The 20000-nt window shown below is 47.3% G+C and overlaps 1 protein-coding gene across 2 annotated transcripts in view; it reads right to left on the bottom strand.

The window, feature by feature from the left end:
* The window catches only part of erfl1 (Ets2 repressor factor like 1), a 41289-nt gene that overhangs the window by 20818 nt on the left and 471 nt on the right, over positions 1 to 20000 (bottom strand). Inside the window, exons 1-2 of one of the 2 annotated variants that reach the window (XM_029839330.1) lie at positions 19879 to 20000; positions 10405 to 10560 (exon numbers count right to left, since the gene is read on the bottom strand). The exon at positions 19879 to 20000 is cut by the window's right edge and continues 471 nt beyond it. The gene's annotated coding sequence lies outside the window, so the exon portion shown is untranslated. Of the gene's footprint in view, positions 1 to 10404; positions 10561 to 13899; positions 14021 to 19878 lie in introns of those variants that run through there. The other variant, XM_029839329.1, reaches the window with a different exon arrangement.

The raw sequence follows: 20000 nt of genomic DNA, 5'->3' as shown, positions 1-20000 counted from the left end.
CGGACACATCTGAGGAGGCTCCTCCTGCTCCTCCTGAATACACATGACATGGAGAGCAGGGCAATTTGTGAGGGGGTGAGAAGGTGTGAAGGCAGCAGCTGGAGCTGCGTACCTGCAGGACGCCCCCCCCCCCCCGTGGAGACCCCCCCCCCCCCCGTGGACCCGGGCCTCCACAGGCCTGCACTCAGGATACTAACTCATGCCAAATGAGGAAGAGGACGAGAGTCTCCCCAGAAACACATGAATTAATCAAGATACCACCCGGTGCTACATCACTGCACAGAAAGAGGCTGAATGAGGAGCACGCACACAAAACGTGCACATACGTGCACAGCTATTAATGCTTAGAAATGCATAGAAATGCACTGAGAGTCTGCTGAAGCAGGTGAAGGCCTGAGAAAGTGCACGTGAAGGCCTGAGAAAGTGCACGTGTGGTCTCAACAATCCACAAGTGTTCTCGCTCCAAATGTAGTTTTAACACAGTCGATTCTAAATAAAATGGACGTAATATCAATGAACCCTGAAGTTTATGTTGCCGACGCCACTGAGGAGCACACATGCTAGCACGGGAAGGAAGTGATAAAACCTTCAACATTAGCAACATTAGCAGCATTAGCAACATTAGCAACATTAGCAGCATTAGCAACATTAGCAATAGAACCAAGACCACACATTGAAGCGTTTCACAACTAAAACGGTGTAAATGGTTCTTTATGGAAGTGTTGGACCGGATCATCAAAATCCCTCTTAAGGATGAAAGGTTGACAAACCTGAAGCCTAAAACGCCCCCGTGCTGGAGGCTGAGCTTTAACCACCAACATAAACAAGTCTGTTTTCGTTATCATCATCACCATCACTATCATCATCATCACCATCATCATCATCATCATCATCACCAGCATCATCATCATCATCATTATCACCATCATCATCTTCATCATCACCATCATCATCATCATCTTCATCATCACCATCATCATCATCATCACCATCATCATCATCATCACCATCATCATCTTCATCATCACCATCATCATCATCATCTTCATCATCACCATCATCATCATCATCACCATCACCATCATCATCACCATCTTCATCACCATCATCATCACCATCATCACCATCATCATCATCTTCATCATCACCATCATCATCATCATCATCACCATCATCATCATCACCATCATCATCATCATCATCACCATCATCTTCATCATCACCATCATCATCATCATCACCATCATCATCATCACCATCATCATCATCTTCATCATCACCATCATCATCATCACCATCATCATCACCATCATCATCACCATCATCTTCATCATCACCATCATCATCATCATCACCATCATCATCACCATCACCATCATCATCATCTTCATCATCACCATCTTCATCACCATCACCATCATCATCTTCATCATCATCATCACCACCATCATCATTATCATCATCATCACCATCATCATCATCTTCATCATCACCATCATCTTCATCATCACCATCATCATCATCACCATCATCATCACCATCACCATCACCATCATCTTCATCATCACCATCATCATCATCACCATCACCATCATCATCATCTTCATCATCACCATCATCATCATCTTCATCATCACCATCATCATCATCACCATCATCATCATCACCATCATCATCACCATCATCATCATCATCATCATCACCATCATCATCATCAGTTTTTTCACAAATCTTCACAGATCTTTAGTTTTCAAGCACAAATGCGGTGATGTGAACCTGAACTTTAACCACCAGTAGAGCTGAGAGCTTCCTCCGGCTCATGGTTGGAAACGGCCTCTTAACGGGGGAAGGGGGGGGGGGGGCAGAGAGGGGGGGGGCAGAGAGGGGGGGCAGAGAGGGGGGGGCAGAGAGGGGGGGGGGCAGAGAGGGGGGGGGCAGAGGGGGGGGGGGGGGCAGAGAGGGGGGGGCAGAGAAATGTGTGCCATGTGCAGGTATGTGAGGACGCGATTTCACAGGAACCAAGACAAATGGGCCAGCTCGGACCCCAGGAAAAGGCACTTTGCTGGAACAGGGAGGGCGGAGTTCACAATTAGAGCTGAAAAAATGAGGGAGGGGGGGCACAGAGGGAGGGGGGGTACAGAGGGAGGGGGGGCATGGGGGGGGTACAGAGGGAGGGGGGGTACAGAGGGAGGAAGACAGAAAGAAGTATTGACAAAGCCTAGATATACACATAACTCAGCCGAGCCGCCTGCTCCCTGTGTTTTATAGAGCTGCTCTGAGCTGGTGGAACAGCCTGACAGCCCAGTTCCCTCAGCAGAAAATATGGCCCCGCCCCCCGCGCCCCCCCACCGTCGCCCCCCCCACCGTCGCCCCCCCCCACCGTCGCCCCCCCCCACCGCCGCCGCCTCGCGCCCAGACATTACTCCTGTTCTCTGTCTATCCCACCTGATATCATTCTGTCACCTTTGCAACAAGCTCTTTGCTTCCCATCATTCTCCCCGTTCTCCACTTTTATTGCCCCCCCCATGCCCCCCCCCCACTTCCATCCATCTTGGTGTCGCTCTCTTAATCCCCTCTCATTTGCTCTGCTCGCTCCTCATCCCGGCCGTTTCTCTTCCTCCTCCCAGAGACGTTTCCGCAGCTGTCCCATTTCCACCTCCTCTCCGTTTCCCTTCATTCTTCCTGATCCATTTCCTCTGTGCGACTGGTTCCATCCATCCCTCCCGACCAGGAGCATCACATCCCTCTTTACTCCGGGATTCCCACTCTCCGTCTTCTTCCTAATTCCTCTGCCCTTTGTGGCTTCCTCTCTTTCCCTCCTGCTGCCCTTCTGTCCTCTCTGAAGCTCTATGATCGGAAAACGTGCTGAAAACGTTCCCAAATCTTAACTTTAAAAATTAGCGAAGCGGAAAGAACGAAAGCAGTTGGGAATATTCCCGATGTTACAGGGAAAGTGGACGAAAAGACGTGAGAAAAGGTAAAAAAAGTGAGTAACTCACTTGTACCTTTTCTCACGTCGCCACTCGTGGGTTAGGGTTACACACACACACACACACACACACCCACGCACACACACACACACACACACACACACACACACACACACACACACACAACACACACCAGGATGCATTGAGTCCAAGTTCACATAAACATAAACAGCATGTGGCCAGATCACACTCCAGTGTTTCCCTCCTTCATCCCTTCATCCCCTTCACTTCTCTCCTTGTCTCCTTCATCCCTTCACTTCTCCTTGCCTCCTTCATCCTCTTCACTTCTCCTTGCCTCCTTCATCCCTTCATCCTCTTTACTTCTCTCCTTGCCTCCTTCATCCCTTCACTTCTCCTTGCCTCCTTCATCCCTTCACTTCTCTTTGCCTCCTTCATCCCTTCATCCCCTTCACTTATCTCCTTGCCTCCTTCATCCCTTCACTTCTCTCTGCCTCCTTCATCCCTTCATCCCTTCACTTCTCTTTGCCTCCTTCATCCCTTCATCCCCTTCACTTCTCTCCTTGCCTCCTTCATCCCTTCATCCCCTTCACTTCTCCTTCATCCCTTCATCCCCTTCACTTCTCTCCTTGCCTCCTTCATCCTCTTCACTTCTCCTTGCCTCCTTCATCCCTTCATCCCCTTCACTTCTCTCTTTGCCTCCTTCATCCCCTTCACTTCTCCTTGCCTCCTTCATCCCTTCATCCTCTTTACTTCTCTCCTTGCCTCCTTCATCCCTTCACTTCTCTCTTTGCCTCCTTCATCCCCTTCACTTCTCCCTTTCCTCCTTCATCCTCTTCACTTCTCTCTCTGCCTCCTTCATCCCTTCACTTCTCCTTGCCTCCTTCATCCCTTCATCCTCTTTACTTCTCTCCTTGCCTCCTTCATCCCTTCACTTCTCTCTTTGCCTCCTTCATCCCCTTCACTTCTCCCTTTCCTCCTTCATCCTCTTCACTTCTCTCTCTGCCTCCTTCATCCCTTCACTTCTCCTTGCCTCCTTCATCCCTTCATCCCCTTCACTTCTCCTTCATCCCTTCATCCCCTTCACTTCTCTCCTTGCCTCCTTCATCCTCTTCACTTCTCCTTGCCTCCTTCATCCCTTCATCCCCTTCACTTCTCTCTTTGCCTCCTTCATCCCCTTCACTTCTCCTTGCCTCCTTCATCCCTTCATCCTCTTTACTTCTCTCCTTGCCTCCTTCATCCCTTCACTTCTCTCTTTGCCTCCTTCATCCCCTTCACTTCTCCCTTTCCTCCTTCATCCTCTTCACTTCTCTCTCTGCCTCCTTCATCCCTTCACTTCTCCTTGCCTCCTTCATCCCTTCATCCCTTCACTTCTCCTTGCCTCCTTCATCCCTTCATCCCTTCACTTCTCCTTGCCTCCTTCATCCCTTCATCCCTTCACTTCTCCTTGCCTCCTTCATCCCTTCATCCTCTTTACTTCTCTCCTTGCCTCCTTCATCCCTTCACTTCTCTCTTTGCCTCCTTCATCCCTTCACTTCTCCCTTTCCTCCTTCATCCTCTTCACTTCTCTCTCTGCCTCCTTCATCCCTTCACTTCTCCTTGCCTCCTTCATCCCTTCCTCTCCTCTCATCCGCAGCCGAGCACAGAGCCCCATGTGTCGGAATCAATTAGGGCCGAGAGCCGTCGCGGCCGCTGTTTCACGGAGGTAAATATTAAACTGCAGCAAACACCGAGGAGGAAGAAGCGAGGAGAGGGGGGAGAGAGGGGGGAGAGGGGGGAGAGGGGGGAGAGGGAGCCCTCCGTCCCTAATCCACCGCATCGATCAGGCGGGGATGAGGGTAATATATTATTTTGACAAGATACGATTCTCCGACGCGCACCGCTATCCCCGGCGATCGATTTCTTTTTTTCTCTCTCCTTTTTACTCTCTCCCTTTCTCCCCCTCAGCAAGTGGGACAGTCCACGTGTGTGCGCGCGCGCACGTGCAGACATGGTCACGCACCTTTGTGTGTTGTTTTCGCGCACACTTGCGTGTGCATGTGCACTGGAGTGTGGATGGGTGACAATATAGGAACAGCATTAGGAAATGGGGAGGGGGCGAGGACGGAGCTGCTGGTGGGGCTGCGCTCTCCCAAACAAGCTCCTGTCCAAACAGCTAAATCACATTCTCAACCAGAGACGGATCGCTGGGAAAAAGGACTCCGAGAGTCCCGTCATGTTTATTTGCTGCTGTGCGCTGCCGCACATCACAGATACATTTAGTCATGTCGACAGAGCTGACCTATTGAAAACTTGCTGTCATGTCTCCCCTCTCCCGCTGTGCCCCCCCACCCTTGTCACTTTGTAAACTGTGTCTAAATGCTAAATTTCCAGATCAATGTTTTTTTATTCAACCTCCCCCCGTGTGCTCTGGATGCCCCCTGTGTCAGTTCTGGTGTTCCAGCAGAACCTGCAGGAGGAAGTTTAGTGTCCTCAAAACATAAAACCAGCGTCCAGCCGGCGCGGAGCAGCAGAGATGAGTGAGGCCCAAACAGAAACCACTCGCGTCTCCCAGTATGACCAGTAACCCAGAGAATATCAACACCTGAGTACAAGCTGCACCATTGACAACAAACTCCCGAATGGAATAATCCCCTTTGTTCTGTTAGAATGTCCTCACCAAGGTTTTTGGTTTGAGCCTCAACGTTTTTAGTCACCGTTTCAAATAAAGACGGATGAGCTTCACGTTGTCATGATGTCTGCTGCTGTCACCTTCTGGAAGTGAGTCAGATCTTTACAACGACGGCCAACAGGGCGAGAGGCAGAGGTCCGGTCGACCAGCCGACCATCGGAACCACGGCGATCCCAGTCGGAGACACGTCGGCGGCATTTTTAATGAGCGGCACCAACACTAACCCTAACCCAAACACAAGGTTCCTGCACATGGTTGTGTGTGTGTGTGTGTGTGTGTATGTGTGTGTGTGTGTGTGTGTGTGTGTGCGTGTGTGCGTGTGTGTGTGTGTGTGTGTGTGTGTGTGTGTGTGTGTGTGTGTGTGTGCGTGTGTGTGTGTGTGAGGATGGCCGGCTGTAGGTCTCACCTTCTGGGGTTTCTACTGTGCCACACGGGCCTCCACATTGAGCCGATCCTCCTCTCCAGAAGCACCCAAACCTCCATCTGGTGCCTCCTGATGTTCCCTCGGCACCTTTTACTTCTTGTCCCCCCACATTCTGCTTCTGCCGTGACTTAGTTTTTGTCTGCTCCTGCTTTTATTGTACCATTTTCTGCCACTTTGGTCGGAGAAAGGGTGGCCATAATGCAATCGCTCCCCTTCTCGGCCCCCCGCTGTGAGAAAGAGTAGCTTGGCCTGTGTGCTGGGCCGGGAAAAGGGGGAGAGACGGGGTCAAGGTGAGCTCTAATACACTATTGATCCGCCCCAATTGAAAACCTGATGGAAATTTTACCCCCCTCTCCTTTTCCCAATCCTGCCTCCTCCACCTTCCCCCTCGTTCTCTCTTTTCTCCCCCTCCCCTTCCATCTCCCACTCCTCCATTATGTCTTTTTTCTTTTCCTGTGTGCATCCTCCCAGGTGCCCAGAGTTTTCCTCTTTTTTGGGAATCTCTTCACTCCAATCTCTTTTCTCTCCCCGCTGAATGTCTCTTTCAAGCGCTGACCACCTTCTCGCTCTCTCACCATCCATTTTTGTGCCTCCACCTTTTAACTGTGGCTCTAATCATTTCTTCACTTCTCGCCTCCTCGTTTTGCTTTCACCATATCCCCTTTTTCAATCTCATTCCCTGATTTTTTCTCCTCTGAACCAGTGGCCGACCCGCTCCTCCCCGCTGTTTCTGTCTCTCTCGGTCGTTTTCCTCTCTCCCGTCTCCCTGAAAGTGCATCAGATGGTCCATTTCTCTCTAACCCAGTGCATATTGATCCCGATGGCAGTAGCATGCAGGGTGAGGGCTGTGAAGACCACTGCTACAGTGTATTAAACGCCACAAATGCTTTGGATGTGGGGTCTGAGACACGCCTCCCCGGCAGGGTCCTGTCGATAGCTGCTCCCTCCTGTCAACAGCAGCCAAATGGCCTCTCAATCTGGGACTTGTGATGGGCTACAGATTGGTACACAGAGCGCGCGAAGGATGCACCACAGAAAAATAGAAAGACTCTTGGTCGGAGAAAAGTTGGATTAAAGGAGAGGCGAGCTGCTCTTAGAAAAATCTATTTGGCAGCAATGAGCCATTGAAATTAACCGCCTCAATTCAGATGCTTAAAGTGTCGCCCAGCACAGGCGATGACCTCTGCTTTCAATTTGTGCCACTCTTCTCCTTAATGGGCTTCATAATAACACATCGTTGTTGCTTGGAACAGCAATTATGGATTCCATCGAGTGTGTTATACTTCAAACACATCCAACAAAAGAGCCCAAAACACTGCAAACAGCTCAACAATCCGGCGGCGGGCCACAGAAGCAAACATTTACGACTATCCGTTACTTTGCTACTTAAGCTAGGCCGCAATCTTTCCCTTTGACTCCATGCAGAGTCGGCTGCTGCTGCCGAGCCGTGAGTGGGAGATAAATGGAATGAGTGCATGTGTGTGTGCATTTGATTTATGTACCGTTGTGTACGTGTCAAGTGGCTGAGCTATCGTGGCCACCATCTCCCAATAGACACAGAAACGCTACTCCGCTGTCGACCCTGCAGCCTCCGATACATATCTGGAAGAGCAGCGTGTGCTGAGCAGGGATCGGAGGGACTTGTTGGAGCGGTCGGAGAGGAATACGGAACGGAGGAGAGCGCTCCTTCCTTAGGGTCCAAAGGGCTTCGTCCACAATGCGACTGGTCCCTCAGCTCGTTAGCATCACGAGTCACTGAACATTCCGTTTGTGACCCGTTTTGATGATGAACTCATGACGTTTGTAGCACAGCTTGTGAGATAAAGTAGCCTTCCTACTTCAGACACCTTCTTCTTTGCCACTTCTCCCAATCACCAGTTTCCTCTCTCCCACCCCGTCTCACCCTTTTCTCCCGCCTCTCTTCACTCGCTCCATCTATTGCTTTCTCTCGAGGAAGGAATCAGTCTCACCTTAATTGCTCTTAAGTCGGATTAATGACTGACCGGGGACAACTTGACTTAATCTCTCCTCTAGTAAATCTCTTCCTCTTCACTCTTCTCGTACATCACTCTTAAACATTTTAGCTCCTCTCCCCCTTTTTCCTCTTGTTCTCTCTATTTTTTTACCTTTCCATTCTATCTATCTATCTATCTATCTATCTATCTATCTATCTATCTATCTATCTATCTATCTATCTATCTATCTATCTATCTATCTATCCATCCATCCATCATCCATCCATCCATCCATCCATCCATCCATCCATCCATCCATCCATCCATCCATCCATCCATCCATCCATCCATCCATCCATCCATCCATCCATCCATCTATCTATCTATCTATCTATCTATCTTTTGGCAGTTTCATACCAACTTCTTGTCTCTGTCTGGTGCGGTGTGCATCTGTGTGTGTGTGTGTGTGTGTGTGTGTGTGTGTGTGTGTGTGTGTGTGCGCGTGTGCGCGTGTGTGTGTGTGTGTGTGTGTGTTTCTCCCTGCCTGGTTTACTGTTCACAACGTCTATGGGACCCTGTCATTGCCTCCCTAAGTGCTTTGGCAGTACTGGGATGTGCTGTCATGCCAGTGTGGCTGATCTCAATCGAATTACAACAAACCTGTACTGAGATGAAGATAAAGGACTGAGTCTGTGTGTGTGGGTGTGTGTGTGGGTGTGTGTCATTACTCAAAGCCACGCGCTCATATGTAAACCCAGATTTAAGTAATCTGTTCAGTGGAGACGGCTTGGTTTGGATTATTAACTCACACCACAGTCAAAGCTGTAAGATGCCAAAAGGCAGCTGTTAGCATAGGTGCTACCATAGCATACGGCTGATAGAGGCCGTACAGACTGTGCCACCATCCAAAGCCCTGCAGCTCAACCCCCCCTCCTAAAAAAACTGAGGGGAACAAAAAGAAGGCAGCCTTGTGGACAAAAGCTCATTTTCCTCTTGGTTGCACTCTGCTGCGGGCGGGCTAACATGCCACAGGAGAATTCAAGCACTCATACACCTTTGTTTTCCTCGGCTTTTTCTCAACTTTACACACAGCGGCGGAGCCACGACTGAGAGCGGAGCAGCTTTTGTGTGTCAGCCCAGGAGCCCCCTGCTCGGCCTGTCCAGCCCCGGGCGCTCGTCCATGATCTGAGCCGGCGTTTCTTTGCTCTTTGTTTGATAGTGACGGAGACGCGCGATCTGTCATTTCCAAACACGGCTGCATTTGTTCACCTCGCTTGTGCTTTGAGCCACTTCCACCTCCGTCTCCGTCTAGCTCAACTCTTTTGGAGGCCTCCCCTCCAACCCCCACTACCATCCACAACACCTCCTAACCTTTGCATGTCCATCTCCCTCACAGCTGTCTCTCTCGCTCACACACACGGTGCAGTCAGGATTAAGCATTTATCTCGGTGGTCCTCCTTTCGGCCCTAAACGCCCGTGAGGATGATAAGAGACGCCGGGATTTGTCAAATTGTGCACCATTGATTAACTGACCTTTCACGCCTGCAAGTCTCTCAGCCACTCCACTAACTGCTGACAGGTTAGATAGAGAGATAGATGCATCTAGCTGTTATTATTGTGTACAAGTTTGTAGTTACCAGGTGTGGCAGCGAGAAACAATGGGGGGGGGGGGGGGCAAGGGCCATGGGAGGAAGGGGAGAGAGGAGGGAAAGGGAGGGGAGAAGAGGACAGAGTAGTGGAGGTGATGGGAAAGATACAGAGGAGTCTTTCAATTGACCTATAGGCGTGGAGTCTAACAGGGAGACGAGGTTGCCTAAACAGTAATGAGAGTTGAATAATGAATAATGAAACATACATTTTAGGGTGCGCTGAGGGGCTAATATCAGACAGGAAGATATTAGCAGAGGAGCTGAAGGAAGATTCCAGGTAGCAGTGGAGAGTGTGAGTGAGAGTGGTTCTGGCCAGAGGGCTGTTTCCTGGCACACTGGACACCTTTGATTATTCAAGTTTGCTCTGATGTACTCCACAGCATTTGTAGGCACGGCAAAGAAATCTCACCATACAATGAAGCCAGTTTTATATGCTTGGTCTGGGGTAAACTGACATGTTAGAATTCAAAATAGAAAAACAGAACTCAATTTTATGCAGTATTTCACACAGGTGATGATGGGTGTACCTCTAAAAGATTGTGGCACCAGTACGTGTGTGTGTGTGTGTGTGTGTGTGTGTAAGGGAAGGCGCCGCGCGTGTGCGTGCGTGTGACATTAATGTAACAAATGACTCCCCCCTTTTCTAGCTATACAAATTGCCTTTTATATTTGCCTTGTCTAAAAGAAAAATGATGACTTTGATTGAAAGAGAAGAAGCACTGACAACGACATGAAGATGAGGAGAAGGTTCACACACCTGGACTCCCGCGTCGGCCCGCCTCAGCGATTCACCTGAGGCCGAAGCCCGAGCTCCGTCCCCCGGATCGGAGGGTCTGCTGGGCCGCGGTGGTCTGAGTCGGAAGAAAGAGGAGCGGAGGGAAAGGTGCCACCGCCGCAGTGCACGAAGGCTTCACTACAAAAGAAGGAAAAACAGCAAAGAGTTTGTTCACCAATAAATAAATAAATAAATGAATAAATGAATAAATGAGTCCGCGTCCAGCTGAGCTGTACCGGGGCCGCTGTGTCGCTTTCCCACGTGACCTCCCCCGTCGACAGATCAATCATTCTTTTTAACTCGTGCGCTGAAGTAACGCAAGTGACGTAACGCGAGCGTGACCGCGCTCACGTCATCGTTACTGTTGGCTAATTAAACCTGCGGTAGCCCGGACTCATGTGTTTGTGGTCTGTCATTAATTAACATTTAAGTTTATATCAGGTTTGTGTTTTACGCAGGGGCTCTGTGTGTGTGTGCGTGTGCGTGTGTGTGAGTGAGTGTGTGTGTGTGTGTGGGGGGGGGGGGGGCTTGTTATCGATAGAGCAGCTTGCTGGGGAGGGTATCGACTGCACTAACTAGCCGCGCTTTGATCATATAAAATTGGTTTCCAGATGACAACACATTAAGGATGAGAGTTATTTAGAAAAATAAAATCGAGTGCGCGTGTCAGAAGTTTCTTTTCCGGATGGAGACGAGAAGAGACACGAAACCTCCACAGGTTGAACAAAAAGGTCTAAAACGGGCGAATGAAATTATGGAATAAAGCAGGAAGAAAGGCTGATTTCAAGCTTTGAAATTCTTGCTTTACGATCACGAACAATCCGAAAATCTAATGAGGAATAAAAGTGTTTCTTCTGGAGATAAAAAGTGAAATAACATAAAATAAACGGATTGATTCAAGGCAATAATTCTTAAAATCATGCACACAAATAACTGAAGCGGCCCCAACTGCTACAAAAATATAGTATTCATCTCTCTCTTCTTTTTGGTATACGGCTAAATTTAAAGGAAAAGAAACGCTGAAAGATTTGTTTCATTTTTATTTGTTTAAAAAAAATAACCTCGATAATGCATAAGAGAAATAACCACAAAAACAATAGAATCAAAACAAGAAGGCACGAATTTAACAGCGCTGAAAGCGAAGGAAGTATAGGTTAATTTAAGTATAGGTTATTTTAAGTATAGGTTAATTTAAGTATAGGTTATTTTAAGTATAGGTTAATTTAAGTATAGGTTATTTTAAGTATAGGTTAATTTAAGTATAGGTTAATTTTAAATATAGGTTAATTTAAGTATAGGTTATTTTAAGTATAGGTTAATTTAAGTATAGGTTAATTTAAATATAGGTTAATTTAAGTATAGGTTATTTTAAGTATAGGTTATTTTAAGTATAGCTTAATTTAAGTCGAGTTTAATTTTGTTAATTTAAGTATAGGTTATTTTAAGTATAGGTTAATTTAAGTATAGCTTAATTTAAGTATAGCTTAATTTAAGTCGAGTTTAATTTTGTTAATTTAAGTATAGGTTAATTTAAGTATAGGTTTATTTTGTTAATTTAAGTATAGGTTAATTTAAGTATAGGTTAATTTTGTTAATTTAAGTATAGGTTAATTTTGTTAATTTAAGTATAGGTTAATTTAAGTATAGGTTAATTGTATTAATTTAAGTCTAGGTTAATTTAAGTATAGGTCAATTTTGTTAATTTAAGTATAGGTTAATTTAAGTAAAGGTTAAAGTCTTAATTGATGATTATTCGTTTTAAAAGAAAACCTTCAAGAATAAGAATAAATTAATGTTATTTTAACCACCGTAATAATGATAATAATACTACTAATAATTGTAATAATAACAACAACAACAACAACAATAATAATAACAATAACAATAATAATAATAATAATAATAATTTTAAATGACAGTTTAAATGACAATTTGACTATCGAAAATAAATGACTCAGTGATAATGGTTGACTTGAGGTGAGGAACAGTTTCCCGAAATTTCACTTAGTTTCAATCTTCTCCAAAATATTAAGAGCGGATAAGCGGGGAAACCGAAAGAAGACAAGTTAACGCGTTACTAAAGGTTAGAAAACTCACAAAAATGGTAAAACGTCTGAAATTAAAAAGTTAAAAACAACTTTTGGTTTTCCGGACACCCAGAACTTGTTTTCCTGTTGATTATCTACTGTAATAATGTCAATAATTGCAACAGTAGCGGCGATACGAATATTGTGTTATTATTTTTATTGCACAATATTTATTTTCCAACTCCTCGCAATCAATTAAATTAATCAAAAGCTCCCAAATCCAGGCGTCTGTCCCCGGAGGCGCGCACCTTCGCTCGTGCACGCAGACACACGCATAAACCAGTCTTTAAAAACTTGGATGAGGTCGGCTGGTGTTGCGCAGAGTCAGATGTGAAGCACTGACGGCACCAAAACAACACCGGGGTTAGTGTGGATCCACCGATCGATCTCTTAATCTGCAATAGTTACATGCAGGTATCGATTTACAAACTCTGTTTATCTGGAAATATGCTGGTACAAATAATTGATGGAGTCCACCCACGGCGAGCATAAATATGCATCAAAGTTGCGAGGGGGAAGCGCCGAAAAGAAGGGGAAAATCCGCAGATTCTCACCGAGATGCTAAGTTGGTATCGACGCGTGCACAAACTCCCCGCGACGCGCACATTTCACCGTTCAACGAGAAAAACTTTAGACATTTGAATTTTCCAACGCACGGACGGGCGCGAAGGTTGGTCCTTTCTGGAGGGACCACTTTTGATTTACTCTAAAAAATATTAGTATTTTTAGAAAAATAGCTCAATTAAAACTGATAAATAACGACGCATCAGATGAGCTGGAGCCAAAGTTGAAGCAGGAAATTAGATCATTTGTTACAGAGATGTTAATTATTGGTTTATATCATTAGTCTTCAAAGTCAACAGCAGTAAACACACATATAAACAGGAGCGCGCGCACACGCACACGCAAGCGAGCGAATACAGCAATCGCATTTGGGCAACACGCGCGTGAAGCTAAAGGCTGCATCAAGGTAAATGAAAGGTTGGGGGGGGGGGGGGGGGGGGGGGGACTTTGGAGGTGAGAGATGGCCGCTCTAAACTAACACACACTTACGCACTTAGAGGCTGATCCGGGCCAATCGGTGGCACCTTCACGCCTCAACGTTCTACACGTGCACAAGCGCGAGCCCCGCAAAAAAACTTCAATTTTGCAGGAAATTAAACAACACGTAAGAATCAGGTTCAACTTTTGCATTGCGAAAACTGATGTTGGAAGTGGAGAGCAGAGAAAGTGGAATAAAGGAGAAGCTGCCACCAGATGAGAGGCTCCAACAATGATCCCCCAAAAACGCTCCTTCATCACAGCGGGACGGAAGTGCGCAACTTTGGAGCCCCCCGAGGAACACAACGAAATACACAGAATTAGGAAATATAACGAGACAACAACATACCTGGCGGGTTTTTAAAATCTATTTATGTTGAGGACGCGCAGTCAAAGCTCTCCCGGCTCGAGACAAGAGTCCATCCGCGCGCGTTGACTGTGACGACGCGGCGACCGAAGAGACAGCAACTGGCAACCTGAACCAACCCTGGGAGGAGGGGGAGGAGGGGGAGGGGGGGGGAGGGAGGGAGGGGGAGGTGTGCATCACTCTGCCTCTCCTTCTGCGCTCGTGTGTGTGCGCGCGCGCGTGTGTGGTTAATTAATAAATCCCCATTCGCGATGCCTCGGGTCGGTTTGTTTTCCCCGGTCGACAAGCCGAGAGGAAAGAGAATTTGAAGTAGGATTCGACCCGTTTCCGCTCCCGTGTCTCATATATTTGGGTGGAAAGAGAAAGAGAGAGAGACGCAGAGAAAGAGAGAGAGAAAAGAGGAAGAAAAGAATGTGGACACATGAAGGGTTGCACACACCAGAGGGATCCAGTCAGATCCCGCAGATCTCATTTTCTTCTGTGCTTTAATCCGAATAACTGTCTTCAGTGGGAAGATGATTCTTAACTGGACAGTTTAGCAGGAACCTGCAGCACAATTCACGCTGTCGCCATAAACCGACGTCAGGAGACAGTCGGACTCTTTAATAAACGAGAATGATTTCATTGATCTCCAATCAGCACCTTAATAATCAATTAGACAAACCAGCCGAACCCAGTTGGGTGGAGCAAACTGGAGCAAATCAAGAGTGACTCAAAAAGAGAAGATCCGGCCACGAGGCCTGAGAGCGACGTTGAGAGGAGCAGAATAAGGCCGGAACCAGAGCTGCCGACCCGCGCCGCTGCACAGATATACGTTAAACAACGTATAGGGGCTGAAGGGCTTCATCCAGCGGTGAGGGATTCATCTCACTTAAAGCGAATGTGAGATGTCAAAGGTCACGGAGCCAATTCAACTCCACAATGAAGTTTAAGTGACTTTTTAATTTGTTGAATCCAATTCGTGCGACACGTTACACAATCAGACAGTTGCACATTTTAAGAGACGCAATCTTTCACCAACTGACACCTTTACTAAACAAAACATTCATAGAAAAACATTAAATTCCTATAATTCTAATTAAAAATCGATGAATATGAGCGGAGCAACGTGATCACGTGCGCAACAACACAGGCGCCGCGTTATCGCCCTCTAGTGTCAGCGCCACATCTCAGCCTTAAATTCAACTAAAGAGCAGCTCACGCGGGTTGACCAGTCCAGAAACATGTATATGTGTGTGTGTGCGTGTGCGTGTGCGTGTGTGTGGGTTGCAGGGTATCATACATATCATACACTTATACTCAGCAGATGAAAGCTTTGCCAATACTGTGAATTCCCTGAGGGTGGTGGCAATATTGACGGGGATGTTGCTGTGTGTGTGTGTGTGTGTGTGTGTGTGTGTAAGTGTAGGTGTGTGTGTGTGTGGGTGGGTGGGTGGGTGGAGGGGGGGGCATCTTAAAGAAAGAAGAACATAGTAAACGATTCCTGTAGCTTGTAAAATCTCAGAGCACCCCCCCCCCTCACCTTCTCTGCCCCCCCCCCCCCCCCTCATCTTCTCTGCCCCCCCCCCCATCAGCAGCTGGAGAGTCCAGGTGTGACACCTGAGAGGGTCTCTATGTGTGACTGTGCCAGAGGCGCCAGTAGAGGCATAACTGACCTATCACATCACCATTGACTTAGTTAATTAATATGAGTGGAACTGGGGCTTCCTGGCTCACTTCTCTCCGTATGGATTTGCTGTCTCCTCACATTTGGAACGTTTTATGTCCATTCGATGCAAATCCAATGTGTTCTGTCCCGCGGTCCAATCATGACAGCTAATTTTTGCGGGTGAGCTGCTTTGATGGGGCAGATTTTGATTGTGGTACCTATGAGCGATTGATCTTAAATCTCACGTGAACGGACGTCAACTTGCAGCGCAGAGACGCGTTAAAAAGCTGCGAAGTTCCTGCGGCAGCTTTAGCAACACGTTACAATAAATGCTGCATTTAAAGGGAGGAGGACAAAGATTCATGCAAACATTCGGTTTCTCCGTGGCTGCGAGAGCACGGGGGGGGGGGGGGTGACACAAGTGAGGTGGACAGGAAGACAGGCAGAAGAAGGTGGGAAATGGAGAGAAAAGGAGGGGAAAGAGAGAAAGAAAGAGCTCCAGTGCCTAGTCTTAATCTGAGCTGTTCTGATCAATAGCCCATTTCCCATTGTTGCCAGAGCTGTTCGATCGCTACACCACGGAATTAACACACCCACTTTAATCTAGGGGGAGAGGAGGGTGGAGAGTGTGTGTGTGTGTGTGTGTGTGTGTGTGTGTGTGTGTGTGTGTGTGTCTGGATGGGTGGGGGTAAAGGGGGCGAGTGGGGAGCAGCTGTGGAGGCATTCTCAAATGAAATCAAATCTAATTGTTATCACTGTAGCTGCTGCACTTATTACAACCACTGTTAGAATTATCCAGGCACCATATAGCTCTGCCCCCCCATCACCCCCCCCATCACCCCTATCACCTCCCCATCACCCCCCCCATCACCCCCCCGCTTCCTGCTGTGTAAACTGGACTTAAATAATCCGAATGAGTGTTTATTTGTTTCATTTTGCCGGCTGTAGAGTGGATGGGATGGAAGGTCGGGGTAGCAGTTGGTCCTTTGGTCAGGTGCTGCTGGAGAACATCTGGGAGAACATCTGGGAGGAGAAATTCAATTCACCTCTGGTGCAGAATGTTCATGAAATTTTACCAGCCAATTTCCAGACGTCTCCTGTGATTATCTGACTTTACAGGCGTAGAAACGAGAGAGCGTAAATGTCCACAACAGAGTAATGGGTCTAATCGGTCTACGTTGGTGTCATTGGGTCGCTGTCTTCATGTTATCCAGCCCACCAGCAGTGCTGGGAACTGAACCAGCAGTCTCCAGTGGAGGCCAGAGTGGACCCTGGACCCGGCACCGTGGCTTCACACACACACACCAGTTGTTGATGTGCATGTTTCTGGAATATGGAATATTTATGGAATATGGGAGGAACCTCAAGTATCTCATTTGTGGCCACAGTGATGCAAAGGCTTTCTTGCTTAATTGCTGCTGTCTCTGCAGGTCCTGAGGAAGATCTCGCTTCCCAACGGCATCCTGGGCGTGAACACACACTTTGACTAAAGGCCTTCTGACTGTGATAGAGTGGCTCAGTCTGCAGGGGACTGGGCTGAGAAGCAAAGGGTTTTGGTTCAAGCCCCAGTGGGGGGGCAGGACACCATCAGAGCACTGCCAAGGTACCCTTGAGCAACGTATCAAACGAGACTCACAGAGGGGGCAGTAATGAGCTGGGGACTCATTCAGGGGAATCACCTGCCTTCACCCCTCCTGGATCCCAACAGGGAGAGAAAGACAAAAAGAGTCTAATAACATTTAATTCTGAACATTGTCAGCAGGTAGAAAAATCGTTGATATTTGATCTGCTGAGGAGAAGATGGCTGTCACCCTGGGCTCAGTAGGTGACGCCCAACCGTCCCTCTTGTTTGGACCTCTGCGAGACAGCGGTTGGAAAATGTCCCTCGTGATTAAAGCAACAAAAGTTGCCATCAAAGGTTCCTCCTTCACAACAATACTGCTAGAATCACCTCTTTTATTACTAAAGTGAATTCTTCTGCTTCCTCTTTATCAACACTGGAGTTTAACTGTTGAATATTCTAATTTTGGGCTTTGGGTGTCGCCAGTGGGGTCTTTACTTTCTGCCTCCTTCGGAGACAGCTCGAGGGAAGGAGCAGCGCAGGAGCTCCCCCCCCCCCCCCCCCCCCCCCGAAGGCTTCAGGCAACTTTGGCTTCGATCCATTCTACTTACTCTAGTCCTTTTGAAGTAATTTCATAACAGAGCAATTTTTCTCGTTAGCGTTTGCCTTTAATTGTGGGTAATTAAGCGTGCTCTGGCAGTAGAGAGAGCAGTGTTCAGACGATTGGGGGGAAATTAGCCGCAGTTCAGCTGTGAAATATGGGGTTAAGTGGAAGACGGTGGGGAGGGAAGCGAGCCAAAGGGGTCAGTGACTCCAAAACAGGGGGCACGCCATCCAAGCAGACAGATGCTCTGGGTGAAGGGGAAGTTGGGGAAGGTAGGAGACAGAAAAGAGATGATAAATAGCACAAGTTCGTTGGGCTTGAGGAGAAACCACGGGGGAAGAAAGACAAAAGAAAGTCTTCAATTTGTGCAACACCAACCAAAGAACGGGTGATTGCTTTTAATATTACACACTCCCTCTAAATACTAGATACAATAATATCCATCATTAGCGTTACGCTACTGTTACGGTCACTAATTGTGCTATTGTCTCTAGATTTACACAGTCGGTCCATTGAGCAAGCTGTTACTGCTCAATCAGGAACATTCACAGCACATTTGAGACGTACAGAGAGGCTGTAAGACGAGTAACTTGGCGAGACTTGATTAAAAGCTGAACACATGCTGAATACAACCCCTGCCCTTTGCATCCATTAATGCTCCCATTTTAACCCCACAACAGCCATAAATGTCACAGTGGCCATAAAGCAGATGAGGAATGATCGCAGCCATTGACTGTACTGTCACATGCTCAGTGGATATGGATAAACTCCACCGGGCGCTTTATGGAACCATCCGCAGCGGCTGTAATGAACCTGTTAAAGCTTGGATAAATATTGGCTTCCATGTTTAGCGATCGTCTGAAAAGCCCCCCAAATGGGACACATTTGCAAACAAGTGGCTGGGCGTCAGAGTTGGCGAAGCTAATACCAAATCAATGAAAGGACGCTCCCTTGCAGCGGGCCCTCGCAGAGCTCCGGCTCACGTGGGGAGCGCAGGTCTGACCTGCTCCCAATACAAGCCAGCATCTACTCCGGTATTTTAAGATATTGGTTACGACTTTCATGGAAGATTTTTGAAATATTGGTCCAGAATGTGGTCCAGCTAGCTCCGAGGATTGATGTCTGCGAGGATGAGCAAGACCTTTGACCTCAAAAGATGCTATATTTTCTACCACAACGATTGTGTTTATCATTAATTAATTGGGACTCTCTTATCAACAACAGTCTCCACTGAAACAAGAACTCTCCTGTTCCCAAAAGCATCACATCTGATGTTTTCTGGACCTCAACTCAAAAACATAATTATTACCCCCAACACTCTAATCTGATGGGATTTCCTACAGCAGTTAAACCACTTGACCAGTTCAGATATTGATCACATGCATACGTGACCTGTTTTATTGACCATTGACTTATATTCCCAATAAGAAGAGGCTGCTCTCTGTCTGTGAAGGCTTTCAGTTTCATCTGCAACGCGAGCACACGCCAACATGCCCAATTCCAGACACGTGTTGCACATTAGATCTAGCTCCATAAACGAGATAAACACCTGGAGCTTCTCAGTTTTACAAGACGTGCTTTGACCTTGTGTGACATAAACTTGAAATCAATGGGAAGGTCATGGACGTAGAGGAACCACAGGCTGGTCACGGGCGCCGTGTCTCCAGCCATCCCGAGGATCATCCATGGAGGTTTGGCAAAGATGCGATAGGAAATGAACTGAAGTGTTAGAATGTTTTACATTTGGAGATCAGGAAGCTCACGGAGAGGCATGAATCCAACCTTTTGTGTTTACGCCAGTTTCCCATTTAAAAGAGCGGAACAGATATCATCTTTAATATATACTGAACAAACCTGACGATATTTGAGTCCAATGGTTAAATATCATTTTAAAATTTAGAAGGATATTTGCATTAAACCCACGAGAACTTTTTGAAGTGCACGTCACCCTAAAGCTCATTTCCCTGGATGCTCCTTTTTCTGCTTCACGCACAATTCATCGGAATCAACGCGCACAAAGTTTTATGAAGACTTTTACGAGCGGATGATACTTTTCGGTCGAGATGCGTAATCGCGTGTTGTGCGCGGTTCGGTCCATTGAGGACTTGCGCGTGTTTGGCTCCCATTCTTCCAGAATAAAAGGCTTACCTGGGAATAGTGCACCTTCATCGAGATGATGAGCAGCTTCCTCCTGGGGTGATGGGAATCCTGTCGACGCGCGCTGAGGACGCGGAGATCGGTCGGTCAGCTCAGCAGCCCCGCGCGTGCGT

Source organism: Takifugu rubripes, chromosome 7 (assembly GCF_901000725.2).
Source record: "Takifugu rubripes chromosome 7, fTakRub1.2, whole genome shotgun sequence".
NCBI classification, from domain to species: domain Eukaryota; kingdom Metazoa; phylum Chordata; class Actinopteri; order Tetraodontiformes; family Tetraodontidae; genus Takifugu; species Takifugu rubripes.
Note: the sequence above shows the minus strand (reverse complement) of the source record. Positions and strands in the feature narration are given on the sequence as shown.